Source organism: Hirundo rustica, chromosome 1, assembly GCF_015227805.2.
Source record: "Hirundo rustica isolate bHirRus1 chromosome 1, bHirRus1.pri.v3, whole genome shotgun sequence".
NCBI classification, from domain to species: Eukaryota; Metazoa; Chordata; class Aves; order Passeriformes; family Hirundinidae; genus Hirundo; species Hirundo rustica.
The window spans coordinates 52,568,793-52,583,407 of NC_053450.1; positions in this window are offsets into that span (position 1 = coordinate 52,568,793).

Consider the following 14,615-nt stretch of genomic DNA (forward strand, 5'->3'; position numbering starts at 1 on the left):
GCTCGTCTCCGCGCAGCGAGCCGACGGCTCCGCTTCATATTTCCCCTTCCAGCAGGAGGAGGAGGAGTGGTCGGGAGGTGGGGACTCCTCCCGGGGCGGGGAGGGGGCGGCTCCGCCGCCGGGCCGGACGGCGCTCCCGCGGCGGGGGAAGGGGCGCTCGGGACCTGCCGGGCGCGTCGGCGGGGGCGGGAGCGGGATGGAGCGGGACGGAGCGCTGTGCGGGCAGCGGGCATCTCGGCGGCTGGGATGTGCACGTGGCGGGCTGGGGATCGCGTGGGACAGCGTGCGCGGCTGGTCCGACCTCCCGCGGCTGCGGGCAGGGAGCTGCCGCCTGGGCTGCGGCTCCCGGGCCCGAATCTCTTCTTCCCTGGGAGTGCGAAGCGGGACTTCGCCGTCGCGACCGTCAGCTGAAGAGGAAGAAAGTTGGTGTGCGTCCTCTCTTCGAGAAGAAACCTCTGTGTGGTTACCGCTTTCCGTGTAAATCCGGCATTTTATAAGCTAAAAGTGCGTGTCGATGATGCCTTTGGTGCTGCACTCTCCCTCGCTCATTCCCCCATGTCTGTTCTTGATTAGTTTCACTTTTTTCTCTAGTCTTAGGCCCTGGTCATGCAAACACGCATGGACTTAAGCTACCTGTGGGTAACTCGTGCCTGAGTTTGATCACAGGAGTTTTCATTTGTGAGGTCCTCTGGATAGGGACATCATATTTTCCAGTTTGTGTTTGGTCTTGTCTCAGCTGTAGGGCCTCATGGCAAAGAATGTGTAACAAATTTGAGGAACCGTTGAGAAGATCAACAAAACTATGTTTTGAACAGCTTAACTGAGCTAAAGTGTTTACACGCTGCATGCTTAAAAAGAAGTACAAACAATGTTGATCCTTTCCAAGTCCCGTGAGAGGGGAGAATAAACTTAATCATCCTCACTTGTACAGGGAGGAAACTGAGACAGAAGCACGTAAGTGGTGAGTCAGTCAGTGCTCTGGTGCCTTGGATTCCCAGGGTTACGCTTGCGCCTCCACACAAATGTCTTTCCAGCTGGAAAGGATGGTTTCTGGAGCACTTGGTGGCGGTCTGTACAAGCCCGTAGTGATCAGATATCCTCTCAATGGCCTGGATAGACACGGACAGAGAAAAGCAACATCCTCCAAGAAACAGGTGTCTATGAACATGAACAAGTAACACTGGGTAAGGCTGTAAAAGTGCCTTTATCCCTTGCTGGTTGCTCATCATCTCCTGTAGTTGCCACAAAGGTGTTTGTCAGGTGAGCGTGCGAGGGGAGGTGATTCACTCTGCAAATGCGCTGCATTTGGAAAGTGTTGTATATCCAGGTCAAAATTCTGATTTTGCCACTTCTAACAATCCTACAATAACAGACACCCAAGTAGTTTATCTGCAGGTTCAGTAAGCGAGTCAGATACAGTGAGCAAGGAAATGACAACATCCACTCAAAATACAGTACAAGCATCTGCATTCCTGAATCTTGAGGACCTGTGTTGTACTTCTGATCTGTGTGTGCTGATTGCCTCTCCTAAGAGAAGTCCCTGTTCAGGTTATCAGTAATGTACGCTGGGTGGGCAAATGGGTATTAGGAGAAAGCAAAGGTGGTACGTGTGGGAAAAAGGATTGCCCTTGTTGTTGGTTGACCAGGTTATTATTAAGGGGTCCTGCCTGGTGTAAGAAGCCAACCTGAGGAGTCTCACATGTATGTAGGAAATATCCTAATGTACCTTCTGCTATTTACCTGAATATAAAAGGCAGGCTGGTGTCACTGTGAGCAGTAATGAAGGGTTAGGAGTTTTGAATAAAATTGTATAAAAGCAGCAAAAGGAGAGGCTTCTTATAGGCACAACCTGTTTTACCATCCCCAGATCGAGCAACGTAATAATTTGCAAAAAGATGAGGCTGAGAATCGCCTGCAAAAAAATATTTCTTACAAAAGGCAGTTATCCCCAAAGGTCAGGGTTTCTCTCCTGGGAAGTGACAGCCCCCTATGACAGCATCACAAACAGCTTTTCATAAGAGGAGAGGGCCATGGCTTTACTGCTCCACTGGACAACTTTGTAAATTAGGCTCTGCTTGTGATTTACTCTCAGTGCAGCTTCAGATGTGGTAATGAAATAAAATGAAATCAATACCCAATGGGTTCAGATATGGGAGAACTTGCAGAAACAGCACAAACTATATTTTTTGTTTTCTTTGTCCTTTTTTTGTCCTTTTTTTTTTCTTTATTTCTTAATATTTTTTTTGTCATTTTAAGGCTATGTGTTTTGTCAGCCTGATGCATGTTACTTTTCTTTAAATATACCCAGTCCTACTTGTTTCATTGCCTTGTCCCTCTTCAAAATGTGCCGTAATGGGAAGCAGCAACAAATAACAGCTCTCTGCACTTTGATCTAGGCAGCATGTCACATCAGTACTCATTAAAAATGGCATTAACCAATCCAACCATGACTTTCTGAACTGGAGTTCCTGGGGTGTATACCTAATTTAGGTATAATGTAATATCATTCACAAAGGCATCTCTCATGCATATTCTCAAAAATACCATAGAGGTCAAAGCATTTCAAAAAGGAAGTCATTGGCAGAAGTTTGCACAGAAAGGAGCTCTTTTGAAACAAAAAACCAACCCCCAAATATGATGGGAAATGCACTTTGTGGCTGAGGCCCTCTGTAAAAAGTATTAAAATAGGAGGAAAACTAACTGGCTGGACTTGTTGTGTGACACTTCAAAGTTCTAGGCATATCAGCATAGCAGTTGTCTAGGTAAAGTGCCGGTTGGCTGGCTGCCAATGCCAATCTGGTGGTGAAAGATACTTAAAGGAGGGAGAGGATGGGAAAGAATGGAGGCAGCGAGTGTGTGGGACACCTTATGCTATGGAGAAGAATGGGATGGGGCAGCTCAGCTAGGATTTGCTAATGGCTGTATTATGTTTTTAAAATGAAGGGACCTTAAGATTTGTTGAAAAGGAGTGGAGTGCACAATTTGCAGAGAATTGAGCGCCTATCAGGTTTCTGTGGGTTGCTCATGGCAAATTAATCAAAATAAGTAGAGAGAAGTTTTTCTACACATCCAGCTTGAGTTAGAATCCACAAGATGGGCCTGGAGCCTGTATGATACAGAGAAATATTCACTATGTGGCTTCTTATTTTGGCTTCCTCTGCTTGAGGAAGAAGTTAATCTGTTTAACGATGTAAAATAAATGGTAATTGGTTTGTTTCTTCTTTCAATCTGAACTGAAAATGCCATAGCTTATGGGGTTTATCCATTACTTCCTCTATAATTTTTAAATATTTAGAATAAGGTGTTTAATCTGCTGGTTTTTTTTTTCTTATTCTTTGTTAAAAGAACCTCTAGCAATATTTCCCGAATGTTTGGCTTCCAAATTGTGCAGACCAATTGACCTTCCCTTACCAGAGATTTGATCTTTAGTGCATTTTATGATTGTTTTAAAGGATGCTGAATCCTTTGGCTTTGTCAAACATGTTACCAGTGGTAAGGCTGTCCTGGAAACTAAGGCTCTGAGGTGGAGCAGATTACCATAGAGGTCTATCCTTTATTGCTCTTCTTTGTTTAGGTAGATAACTAGTCTGATAAGAGTGTTTTGGACATGAATTTATTTTGGTCATCTAAGACACAGTGCACATGTTGAAGTCCTGTTACCTGGAAACAAACATAGAAAGTATACACCAAGCATAGTAAAATGAAGTTAATGTGGCCATTGTTGATAGGCTCTTTTCTCTCTCTTTTTTTTCAGATACACGAAGAGATGTACATGCACATGAAAACACAGAGCCAGTCTGCTAGAACAGACTTTATGGTTTCACAAAAATGAAGTTTGTTATATGAATAAGGTTTGTTTCATTTTTCTAGAATGGTTTAAGAAGTAGATGGAAATAATGGTATAAAATGATGTATGAGTAGATCCTGCAGAGCCTGGGCCATCCCAGACAAAAAAATCAAAGATGTAAAGAGCTCAAGCATAGCCAATGGCTCTTCATGAAATAAGCTCTCTCCTTCTTGTTTCCCCACTCACTTCTGGAATTTAAAATGTGATTTTGATTTGATTATTCAGAGACAAAGAGGAACTTCTCTGTGTAGAATTACTTTAATGCAGCCACAAATTTCGTGGTGCTGTTGCTGCAACCAGAGCTTGAGGGCCAGGTTCAGCTCCCAGTGAGTTTGGCTGGGGTCCTGCCATTGACCAGAGCAAGAGATGGATCAGGCCTTGGATGAGGCTGCTGGAAGCACCAGCTGGAACAGCCAGTGCTGGAATGTTGGTGAATCTCATCTGGAAGCACAGCAAACAGGGACCAAAGGTATTTCTTCACCCGGCATACGGGCAGCCATCCTAACCCTCTGCAGCGCTGCCATCCATTCATGGCACTCAAATACCATGAAAATGGGTGTGGTGAAAATGTCTTCATAAATGTTGTTTAAACCTCCCACTGTTTGCACAGTGGCCTAGTGATATTGTGACTTAAGAGAACCACCTCAAACAGCTAAGCCAGCTAATTGAAAATCTGTTGCAATCTGGACAAAAAATGCCCTTCTTATATCTTCTTTCTCTGAAGAGCCATGCAAAGAGTCAAAGAAATAATATTTTTGATTCCTGAAGACAAAGGAAAACTTCTGGAAAAATTTAAATGCATGTAGAGTGTTGTTCATTACTGCTTATATTTTATCAGGCTGAAATTGAACTTTGGTTTTGATTAATTTCTTAGAGAAAATGGAAGTTCTGGCAATTATTTATAAACTATCTAGAGAAGCAGGTGTCATCCACAAACTGAAAAATGGAGTAATGTGATCCGACAAACTTGTGTTTAAAAGTCTCAAGTAGCATCTAATGCACCTGGGAGCTACTTTCTTAGTTTTTATTCTTCTTGTAGCCCTTTTGGGGCCAGTGCTTCTCCAGGTTAATAACGTCCTTTGGGAGATGGGATTTTCATCTCTTACAGAGCACTGCCCATGGTCTTCATTTCACTTGGCAAAATTTGCAGCAGGGGATGGACAAAGAGTAGGAAACTGAACCTGTTCCAGGCAGCCCTGTTAAAAATAGAGCTGTTCCCTAGTGAGGGGAGGAGGAAGCCCTCCTGCCCTTCTGACCACATCTGAGCCAAGTGGCCGGCTGGACTGGGTGGAACATGAGTGTTGCCTTGAGGAAGCAGGTGGGAAATTTTCTTTCATGGTTTTGTTCAGTGTTTGTATTTGGTGATGGGTCTCTTGCAATGTGCCTTTGGTACACAAATGGCCAAAAAGAAATTGAAAGCCTGACCCTGTTTTACAGTGCCCCTGGGTTTTTGTAGCAGCCCTTTGGTCTGCTTGTATCTGGTCTCACTCTTATGCAAAGATTGGTTATTTCTCAGTGTGGTGTCACAGCAGCCACTTTCAATCTTGATCTTGCATCGCAGGTCTGACTGTCCTGGTGTTCTGCAGATATCTCAAACATACCCACGCTGCAGGTAATTTTTCTTTTTTCATTAAAAAGCTGAGTTTTGTTCAAAGCATTCGCTGGATTTTAGACTTAGGCTCTCAAAACCACTCCTATGTTAAAGCACAAGTGCATTTTACCAAAGCTCCTTCCCAAAGGGGGCTAACCAACACTTTCAGCAATGATGTACTGAAGGTGTCAGTATGGCCACCAAGGGCACAGTTGACTCAAAAGAAATGTAGAAGCATTTGTTTTCCCAAATAGTTTGCAAGTAAGGAGGAGGAAAATAAGTAAGAAGCAAGAAGTCTTGGAGAGTTATGATTTCTAATCTTGTCAGCTGATGTGGAACAGAGGCCTGGGGCAAGCCTCTGCTCTGGTTTGATGTGCAAAGCCAGTGCAAGACTCTTGGTTTCTCAGGGCCTCAGTTTCCCTAACAGTGCAGAAAAGTAACTAATCTGTGAATAACGTCATGAACTAAAAGGAATGTTTGTACAGTAAGAACTATTACTTAGGGTGGGAGCTCACATACAGATAGAATGGTATTAATATGCCTTTCAATAAGAAATATGACAGAATGGTTGAGGTTGGAAAGGACCTCTGCTGTTCATCTGGTCCAGCTTCTCTGCTCAAACAGGGACACCCAGGGCCAGTTTCCCAAGACCGTGTCCAGATGGTTTTTGAATATCTCCAAGGTGGGACACTCCATAACCTATAGAGGACAGCCTGTACATACATTTTCTCAGGGTATTCCCACTCAACTGCAGTAGGTTTTGAATTCCTTCCATCATTTCCATCTATTTACCAATGTAAAATAGGTGTTATATACATATATTTGTATGGGTGATGTATGTACATATACAGTATGTATATATGTATAAAATATGTGTATTTTCTATATACATAAAGTATACATCTGGATAGTGCATTATTCATGCATATGTGCTTCAAGTCCATATGCAGCCAGCCAGCTTGCTGACTGCCTGAATTAAACTGCAGCCTTCCCAGACAATTCTGTCTGCAGCTGTAAGGTGTTCTATAGGTTACCTAGAAGCTGCCAGGTTCTGTAAAAAAACCTCTTTATCTGCTAAAAAAATGTTACCTGCATCTTCTTGGAGAGAAGCTCTGAGTTTCTCAGAGCAGTGGCTAAATTACAGTTTTAGGTAATAAAAGGAGAAAAGTAGAAGGAAAGGAAAGGAAAGGCACCAACAAGATGAATTCTGGCTGATTTCTTTCCTCTTCTGTGTCTGTGCTTGGTACAAGAAGTAGGAAGATAACAGCCAGGGTTTTGTAGGACGGGTCTGTTTTCTGTGGCTGATGCTATTTAGGGTCTAGAAAAATAGCAAATGAGTAACTGCTCGGAGTAACAGAGGGCTGCTCTGTCCCTTTTTGTGTGTTTGCCTCTTGGCAACTGTGCCAAGAGTTGCACACTCTCTGTGCCCAGAGGATCACCGAATCACAGAATCACTTAGGTTAGAAAAGACCTCTGAGATCATCGAGTCCAACTTTTGACCCATCACTACCTTGTCAATTAGACCACGGCACTGAAAGCCACATCCCGTTGTTCCTTGAATACTTCCAGGGATGATGACTCTGTGACCCCCCAATCCAAAGCTTAACAACCTTCTCCATGAGGAAGGTCTTCCTGATGTCTAACCTGAAGGTTCCCCAGTGCAGGATAAGGCTGTGTTTGTGCTCTCACCCTCTCACTGGTTGCCCGGGAGAAGAGGCTGATCCCCACCTGGCTGCATCCTCCTCTCAGATAATTGTAGAGGGAGATGTGGTCTTCCCTGAGCCTTCTTCTCCTGGCTCAAGAACGCCAGCTCTCTCAGCCGGCTCTTATGGGACTTGCTCTCCAGACCCTTCACCATCTTCTCTGGATGTGCACCAACACCTCAGTGTCTTTCTTGTGTTGAAGGGCCTGGAACCAGACAGAACCCCTTTATCTCTATCCCATCCACTGTTTTTGGTCCTGGGAGATCCAGCACCCCTTTCCCAGCCCTCCTTTTAGCCCCTTTCCCTTTGCACTGCTTCCTGGCCTTGCACCAGCAGGAATCATGGATCTGTGCAGAGTTATAAAACACCTGGCAAAAGGGACGTACTCACACCTGCATTGCCTCGTGTGGTATGGGCCTGCGCGTGTGGGATGCTCCAGGAGGGAAACAGAGCAAAGATGTGGACCATGGAGTCGGTAGCCAAGGTGCGCTGACCCTTGCATTGCTGTTTCCCTGCTGGACACATGTGTGCACAAATAAACACCCCGTGTGCAGGTGACCTGTGGAACTGTTTTTCCCATTGGAATAATTGCAGCTACTCCAATTATAACCACACGTGTGTGCAACTTACTCCTGGCAGATAATTCAGTGATTGTAAAGCTATCAAGTTACTAAAAATATCCCCTTTAGCCCGCTCTTTAATTACTGAACTGTTCCCCATCACATTACAGGATGAAAAAGTGCATTTGGTAGTAATTGTCTGACATGAAGGCGTCTACACACAGAGTTCTCTGCTCATCATGCAAGTGTGGTAAACTCCCTGAGATATTTTTAAAGGAGACTTTTACAGAGGTTGCCTCCATTGTGAATCAAGGGGCAGACAGCTGCTGCTGCTGCTGCTTTCACTTTGGTCTCTCCAGATCTGGAGGAAGCTGATGTGGTCAAAGCAAGCAGCCCGTCGGTGAGTCTGCATTGATGCATGTCTTGGGAGTAGAATTTTCTTCTGAGCATTGTTGTGTGTGAAATGGGAGCAAGCTGCCTGTGATGAGTGGAACTGTTTGGAAGGAAGAAGAAGGGGTGAAGTTCATATCTGTATACGTCTTGTGGATTTTCATTCTTCCACAGGGGGCACAGAAAGACACAAACAATGAATGAGAGCTGACATTTCACTTAAAAGTGTAAAAGAAAATGTAGTCTAGCTACTGCCTATATTTATAGTTGTGTATTATGAATATAGACAGTAACATGACTACTGGTTTCTGGCAATGCCACAGGGCCCACATTCCTATGGGCTAACACCTCCAAGGAATATGGGAGGAGAGGAAGAGGAGTACAGACGGCTGGATGTAAAGGGCCCTCTGTAATGTGCTCCACTACTCTCAGGCTCTCTCTTACCTGAACATTAAGATTGGGAAAACAAGAACTTGAAAGAAGTGAATTTGATTGCTTACGTGCTTTCTTTCATAGTCGGCCATTACCAAACCGTTGCTACTCATTTTGTTACTGTCTGACATGAGAGTGTAGCTATTTATGAACTTCCCAAGCCTTATTTGACATGTTTATGCTTGGGTTTGGGCATCTTAACAGTATAGGAGCTTGCTCTGAAGAGCTGTGCATTCCTCATTCACTGGCAGAACGCCCTAGATATAAGCACTGGGAATGGTTCCTAGTGTGATAAGCACTTGTACTGCCCAAGGTGTAACCCTTAAGGCCTTTTAATAAATACCTACTTTATTCTCTTAGCTCTGTCTTCTCTGTTCCAGGTCAGCCTTCCCAAGGCATCACTTCAGCTCGTATCCCAGGGACAAAGAGATGCATGGCAGTCCTTAAATAAAGGATGGTGATTAGCCTACATTTTGCCAACTTGTGCTCCCTTCCAGCCTTACCCACTCTGTGAGTCTGTGGTTCTTTGATGATGACAATATTTATCTTTTTGCTTGTTATGTTTTTCAATTTCCCAGCAAACCTCTATCACCAAGTACCATGTTGTTCCAGGTTTTGTCCAAGTTTATACAGTTCAGAAGTTCTCTGCTGCAGTCAGTGGGAGTTTCGCCTCTGATTTCAACAGAAGTGGGGTAGGTTATAGGGCTAGTGACAAACCCTTTTTAGTTCTGTCTGAAAGCAAGTGCAAACAACTAGAAGAAATCTCTTAATAATTTGCATGTTGAAACTTACATTGCATAAATGTACCATTAATATCGTTAATATCTTCCTGGAGATAAGATGCAATGAACTTCTTTGAAGATGAATTGCTCAACTCACCCTTGGCATGACTTCAGTGGAATCTCACCCACTTCTGACAGTGATTGATTTTGTCTGAAGCACTTTCCTCTGGGAGTCCAAGATGTCTATCTTTTCAAATCCACACAACCTAACATCAGAGAACTCAGGAGCAGGACTCTCAAGTTCCAGTACTAGCTCAGCCATGAACTAGCATTATGCCAGTTATCTCATTTAATTTCTGTGGGCCTTGCCTTAATCATAAATCTCATAGGCATACTTATTTCTTGCAAAACTTATCAGAATCTCACTTTGAAAGGTGTACTCATGAAAAATTTAAATATCCACAAATTAAATGCTTCTAAAATAATTTGCAAGTGGAGAGGAGATTCATTCCCACAAAAAGGAAAGGAGGAGATGTTCCCTGAGGCGGTTGAATAATTTTTTGATTGTGTCTAATATGGTAGAATGGCAGAGAAATATTCTTGGTGTGTTTGTTTGCAATGGAAAGGAGGCCTTGTTCTCAGCTTTCTCTGTTGTTGTATTGGTGCTTATCTGTGTGTGTGAAAGTTAAAAGCATTGCTATTGTAGCAGGAAAAGTGGCAACAGTCCAGGCTTGAGCATGAGTTGTGATGGGCTGCGTTGAAAATTTGTCACATTTGACATGGAACGAAAAATTCTCTATGCAAATGTTAGTTTTAGAAAACAATGCCAACATTGTAGTCCTTTATGTTAAGTGAACAACTGGGTTTCTTTAACCCACTTTTATGCCTCCTTGTTGCTGGCTCGGATCTGTTTTGGGTCTGCAGTGGCTGTAAGTGTTCATTTTACAAGTAAGAACTTCTAATGTTTCGGAGGCTTTGCCTTTTGCTTCCAGGAAGGTATGAATGAGAGTGGGAATGGGCACATTTCCATAGTCTAAGTGTCAAGGAAATTTGCCTGTATTGCAGCAGTGCAACATGCACTTTAAAAGTGGAGTCCTTTGCTTTTGCACCTCCTCTCTTTTCATACCTTGAATTTATGTTGTAGGTGCTCAGGCTCCTTTTTCTTTCTGTGATAGTTAACACCAAGGGACCCGTGGTCTAACCTGACCTCTTACTTAACAGGAGGGCTTTATTTAATAGTGCAGCCACTTGCTGCTGAAGCTGAAAGAACCATTACTTGTCTAAACAGTCTCAGACACTTGGACACAGCAAAGACAATCCCAAACATCCACAGGCAAAAAAAAAAAATTTTATTATAACGATAGAGGGAGTGACACCTCAGAGATATGGTGGCATTTAACACTTAGAGAGATCTGTTAACAAGAGAAGTTTTATAAGCTGTTTGTAAAGAAATATTTATCTGCTGGTGAAGGACACTTAATAAATCGCTGCAGCTGAAGAAATGCTAGGTAGAATGGGATACGGTTTGTCATACAAACTGCGTTGTATTCTCCTGTAACTATTTCTCTGCTGCATGTGAATATTAGTGTTAAAATACTTAAGGTGTATCTTAGGGTCTACTCAGAGATAGATAGATAGATATATATATACACACACACACACACAAACGTATATATATATATATATATATATATATATATATATGTGTGTGTGTCTATGCCAAATCCTTTTATGTCTGAACTGCAGATTGTGTCACAAGATTAAACAGCTTGTTTTTGTAAAAGTAAAATAAAACATCTGTTTGGAAAGGCCCTGGCATTGTAAGAATTTTTTTTGCAGGCTGGATCTGCATTCAATGAACATTAGCCCACATAAGTTTTTATAATTATTTCAACTTAAATAATCTTATCACATACATCCAGAAACTGAAGCTAAAGGATCTGTTGTTGAACTTAAGCAAAGGCTTCTCCTGAATTGCAGTTGTAAAGTTTGTGTAGCTTTCTCTGTGGCAATCTGCTGTTTTCACTGGCATCTAATTTTCTGGGCTGCTTTAGTCAGCTCCCTGCTTTAAGATGAAATATGTTTTTCAGTGATTTAAGCAAAAAAATATTAGTTTTTCACCACATCTGTGAAATGCAAGAGAGAAAATCTGCCATACTTACCACAAAATCCTACCTGTGAATCTACTGAAGAGGCCTGGGTATAAAACAGGGGACCTGGGGATCATAGCCCTTCTGATACAACCAAGCATCTTTAAGAAAGGCTTATTAAGCATGCAGAAAAATGTGACTCCATCTGAGGAATTAAAATTAGTGAGCATTTAAAATCTACATTATTTATCTCAAGTCTTACAGCCAGGTCTTGGTACCCAGATTTCCGGGATGCTCAGCAGTGTTTTGTCTACAAGACATCCTTGCTTCTCAGACTGAAATGATTCCAGATTCTGTTCAGTTCTGTTTCCTGGTGAGCAGAGGATATATTTACCCATCTGGGACAATCCCTTTATGATCTACCAGGGAAAAACGCATTGTAATTGCTGTGCTTTCTTACTGCTGTTGATACAGATTGGCTGTCTGATGTACTGCTCAGCAGCAATGGAACAGCACAGCGGGTGGAGGCCGGCTTCTCCTCTGGAAATCAGATCACTTCATGTTGCACCATAATTTCTTAGTCCTTTCTGTATTCCCCTCAGATAAGACAGCTCAGATTCGAATGCTTGCTCTGGGAGCAGGGCAAGGACAAAGAAAACTGTTGTCTTTTCATCAACATTCCACAATCTGTGTCAGAGCAAAGAAATCCGGGCTCTGAAAATGAAAGTTTTTTTACTTTATCAGCCTGAGTAGAAATGAAAGCAGAAAAATAGCAAATTGCAGTTGTGAAAAATGTCACAGTTTTCCACCTATAACTGTCCCTCAGTAAAACGTACAGACTGGGAAGCATGAGCGATCCAGTTGTGTGGGCATTTCAGCGTGGAGCAGGCTGGGTGTCGATGCTGTGTGCATTTCCCTTTTGCAAATGGGCTCAGCGGGGTGGAGGGGCTCTTTCAGCCATTCCCACTTTGTACCACTCCTTTTGCATGGCTTGCTGCACCCTACCTCGGGGCCTTGGAAAGATCATTATTTACGAGCACCTCCGAGTTCTTAGTGATCTCACGTGATTCTAGGAGTAAGGCTGTTCAGTCTTCCACACAAGGCTGTGGATGCAATTACGCTGGACCGGGTCCTGGACCTTGTAGGTGTACAGATAGAGAGGGAACAAACACAAACAGAAGCTTTTAGCAGAGCAGAAGTCTAAATGCATACCACATCGGTCTACACGTGCAGGTGGGGGTTCTTTAACATTGTTGTGCATCTAAATAATTGCACTAGGCTTCCAGTGCTTGCCCTCCTATCCATCAACCACACAGACTAAGCAATCAAAGCACAGAATTGCTGGTTTTCAGTTTTAGACCCCATTCTTTCCCATATGCTTTGTGTTTTGGTTAGGTGACTGGCTAAGACTTTAGAGGCTGCTTATTAATATCCATGTAGATGTAATTTAAGTGTCTTTTATTCCAGTCATGCTTTTATTTGAAATTTTAAAAGATAGTGGTACAATACTAAAAAGAAACAAAGAAAAAGAATTTAACACATGATTCCTTTCAGAAAAGACAAATTATTCTATTAAATGGGGGATCACTGTGCAAAATAAATTAGTCTATTAAAGAACAAGAACTAAAAAATAGAACCAGTGAATCATAAGTATCAGTGTCCAACAAATACTGATCTACAGACTAGGCACCACAGACAAGTTTATGTTCCATTCTTGCAAGTTCTTATGTTCCTGAATAATCTAATATTTATGGGAATTGTCTATAACTGTGTCTGGGGGATGTGGTTCTGTGTGAACAACTCTGCTACTTGGAATAAAATGATGTATCCATTTCACTGTTAGAGCTGTAGGTTAAGTGGCACTAAAACATTGAATTAAATTCAATCAGATTAAAATGTTCTCGTAATAACCTTAAGGCGCAGGTAAGCCTTATCATGTACATTCAGGAAAAGATGAGACACACCATAAATTTTCGTGCACGTACTCTGTGGGCCAGGCAGCTAAATTAATTTTCAGTGAGGTCTGTTGCCTGTCTTTGTTAAGTGTATTGGATCCAACAGCGGGGCACACTTTTAATGCGGAATGAAGCAAGATCCCACGTCCACATAGTTTGTTTCTGATGAAATCTCATCTTACACATTTGTAAACATTGCTATTTCTCTCCTGGAAGCTCCTAGCACTGTGCATAATTTCATCAATTCCTCACATAACCATATCTGACAGAACACGTACTCGGGCACGCAGCACATGCACACGTAGCGTTTAGCGAGGCCAGCAGCAGCCGTGCTCTCACGAAAGGATGGATTTGCTTTTGCTAATAGGGACTTTGGGCTGTGGAATGGCCACATGGAAAGGGCAGAGTTGTGCCTCTTGGTAGGCTATCCCCTCACAGCACCCTCCTGGGGCTGCCTGTTCCTCCCCTGTGGCTGCTGGCGCCTCTGGACCAGGACTACGCTGCCCTCATGGTGGGAGCTGGGAAGTTTGATCCAGCTTTCCTGGAGATGGGCTCTGTAATTTAACAAACAGGTCCTGGGAGAACTGACCTGGACTTTCTGGTTTTGGATGCTTGTTTCCACCTGGGACAGCAGTTGCTTCTTCTGGCCAGCGCAAGCTGCTCTCTGGTGATCCTGACCAGGGAACTGATCTGCCCAAAAAATAAACACTCCTCAGCCCAGGCACTTTTTAGCATGAGGAGGTCATGTTCACACCAGTGTAGTGGTAGGAAGGACTGGCCAAGGATTAGGTGGTATCCCAAGGGACATACTCCTTGGGAAGAAAGAAGAGGGATGCTGAGCACCATGAGTCCTGGAGCGTGGGGAGTTCCAGCTGAAATGGACTTACAGTGCATCATATCAGTTACATTTTAAACAATTCTTGTTTGACACCCTTGTTGTCTCGTCAGTTTTCCAGAGTTGAGTATAGAAAGGTAAAAATATTGATTGTATTTTTTATCTTTTTTTAAATGACCTTTTCCTTTTCAGTGCAAAGAAAAACATAAATAAAGATAACAAAGAGAAGATCAGGACCTTTCTTGTGCTTTTGAAGTAGCAAATGTCAAAGCTTTTAAAAAGCAATTAAAAAAAAAAAAGAATCATTTGGGGTTGTTTAAATAACACAATCATCAAAACTCTATGTTTACAAAGTCACATTTTTTTGGATTGAAGAAAATCCTATTTAATTGAAAAAATGCCTGCCATCACGTTGAATGAATTATACAATGCTTTGGTGACAGTTGCAGAAATGAAACACATAAAATTTAGTTCTCCATGTCAAGCAGGC